The sequence below is a fragment of the Aplysia californica genome, unplaced genomic scaffold (genome assembly GCF_000002075.1).
Source record: "Aplysia californica isolate F4 #8 unplaced genomic scaffold, AplCal3.0 scaffold00416, whole genome shotgun sequence".
Taxonomy (NCBI): domain Eukaryota; kingdom Metazoa; phylum Mollusca; class Gastropoda; order Aplysiida; family Aplysiidae; genus Aplysia; species Aplysia californica.
The window spans coordinates 70,439-73,390 of NW_004797686.1; the positions used below are offsets into that span (position 1 = coordinate 70,439).

General features: G+C 44.2%; 1 protein-coding gene across 1 annotated transcript in view; it reads right to left on the minus strand.

Moving 5' to 3' along the window:
- The window catches only part of LOC101846672 (mucin-19), a gene marked incomplete in the record, with an annotated part of 140,667 nt that overhangs the window by 31,961 nt on the left and 105,754 nt on the right, over positions 1 to 2,952 (minus strand).

Below are 2,952 nucleotides of genomic sequence, written 5' to 3' on the forward strand. Positions count from 1 at the left end.
ATGACTGGGCGGGTTCGCGGTGTTGTGAGGGTTAATGTGGCTTGTTCGTACCTCGTTACTCGTTAAACTGAAAACAAACACGTTTGTCTTTGAGGCGATCGAGTCGGGCGATTGGCCCGATCCCAGCCGTAGTGGGCACCCCGTCACTACAGACAGCAGCGCTCACCGACCCACCGCGACGTTGAGGGCCATGCTCCAACAGTGGAGCTGGTAGAAACAGGTCAACTCTTTTTTGTAGCCTTCAAGTATTTTAAAACCATTGCCGAGGTCGACCTGCGGGTCCTTAACATGACAAAACGCAGGCGTCATCATGCACTAATACTATAAATAGAGTCAATATGTCTGTGGCTGACTTTTGCTTATCTCTCATAACTTTTAGAAATCAGGGCGTTTTTTTGGTGACATACTCAAAGTTTTCTTAACCAAGAAAACGGTAAGAGCATAACACCGTTGTATCTCTGCTCTGACTGGACTTAGAATCAAAATCTACATACCGGCATTTTTTACCGGGAAGGGGGAGAATGGGGATAACAAACGACAGCCAGACAACTCACAGCCGCACGGCGCAAAGGCCAAGCTACTGGCACCTCCTAAAAGTACGAGTACAGAGACCGTGACTTGCCAATTTCTGAATGTGTGTAGATCTGTGAAATAAATAAATAAAACCGAAAAACAAAACGGGGGAGAGAGTCACGTGACGCCACCGCCCTCTCTCGCGCTGACGTCAATAAAGGTCACGGGTATGCCTATCGCTTGGTCGCAAAGAGGCTTGGTCATGACCTCGTCGGTCCGATTTCCTACAAGTGGTACACGTCATATTATAATTATCTTAGTGTTGTAAACCTTCCAAATAAATTACGGTACAATTCAGTATTGTTAAAACAAACAAACAAACAAACAAAAAAACCTGACACCAATTAGAATGCAAACCAGCGTGTTCTAAATTCGAATGGCGAGGCAACATCACGACTCCGCGAGGCGCAAAAAGTTAATAGAAAACAAAACAAAACGTTGGAGTCTTGATTCTCCGTAGAGTGGGAACTGTGTCAGTGCACAGAGGTCATAAGTGCGCTCACATACAGACACGCACACATCTACATAGAGGAGACACAGACACACAAGCACATCCCCCAGGGTGACACATTTCACATACACAATCAGGCGCATCGACACGAAGACGGTTGTCACGTGTGGGTACAATAGAAAAGAAGCACATTACACAGGACAAAGGCAGGACCCACGCAAGGTACAGTGAACGACAGTGAACGTAAGAGTTACACGCTATAATAGTACAGACCTTGGCCTGATATAATATTGAGGAGATAAAGCGAGGCAGACAGAAAGGACACATAATGACGTAGACAGTCTCAGATGACGAAACTTACACAGCCATCACACTGACACAACTACCGACACAGCTACCGACACTGCTACCGGCACAACAGGCGACACAGCTACCTACACAACTGCCGACACTGTAACCGACACTGTTACTGACACAGCTACCGACATTGCTACCAACACTGTTACTAACATAGCTACCGACCTTGCTGCCAACACTGCTACCGACACAAATAACGACACTACCACTAATACAGCTACCGATACAACTACCGACACTGCTACCGACACTGCTACCGACACTACTACTAATACAGCTACCGATACAACTACCGACACTGCTACCGACACAATTGCCGGCACTGCTATCAACACTGTTACAGACACAGCTACCGACACTGTTACAAACACCTAGCTACCGACACTGTTACTGACACAGCTGCCGACACTGTTACTGACACAGCTACCGACACAACCGCCGGCACTGCTACCGACATACCTACCGACACTGCTACCGACACAGCTACCGGCCGGCACTTACAGGACTTCATCTGAGATCCCATCGCCAATCATTTTATGATTCTCCTTCAAGCACCCCCCCCCCTCCCAAAAAAAAAATCACGGGTAAAAGTTTAAGGTATTTGCACTTGTAAACTGAAACAAGTTCCATTTGACCTAGATCTCAAGGTGTTTTTACTTTTCTGTCGCAAATAGAAATAACAACAAGTAACATTTTGTTGACATTAATAATAATATTACTTTAAAAAAATGATAATTACAATAATAATAATAACAACATTAGTAATAGAAAGTCTAGTATCTAAATACAAATTCATTTTGAGCAGATGTTCTTATGTACGTCCTTGAGCAACAATATCAATAATTATAATGACATAAAATAACAACAAACATCATCACCTCCTCCCCCACCCTTGATACACATACTGCTTTGTGACGGAGATTACAACTATGGTGATGATGATGATGATGATGATGATGATGATGATGATGATGATGATGATGATGATGATGATGATTTTTATGATGATTATGATGATTTTGATGATGATTATGTAATGATGATTGATATTGGTAATGATGATGATGATGATGATGATGATGATGATAAACCAAAGGTTAAACATTTTATATTTAAAGTGTTCGCCTGCAAATCACATCAAGACTCTCCCTACCTACTCTACTTTTTAAACAATGACGATAACGACGATGGCATTAACGAGGTCACTACCTAAAATACAACAGCAGATAAAAACGATGTCCGCCAATCGGCTTCCCACCTCAGACACACCCATCGACCCATCTAGCCCACATATTATGTTATATCTCCTTCTCCCAAATGTCTTCTTACCCATGTCGATCCAGCCCCGTGCGATTCCATCATCCCCCCAGTCCCTCGTTATCTCCAGGGGCACCCTCCTCTCTGTCTCCAGGGGCACCCTCATCTCTGACACCAGCCTCATGTCTGATACTGTGACACAAACACATACACTGACATCGCTTCCAGTTTCCGCGCGTGTACCCGAAACAACGCAACCTGACCTCATTTCTTTTTTACGGTGCCTATAATTTATATCTGTCTCTCTCCTGCGC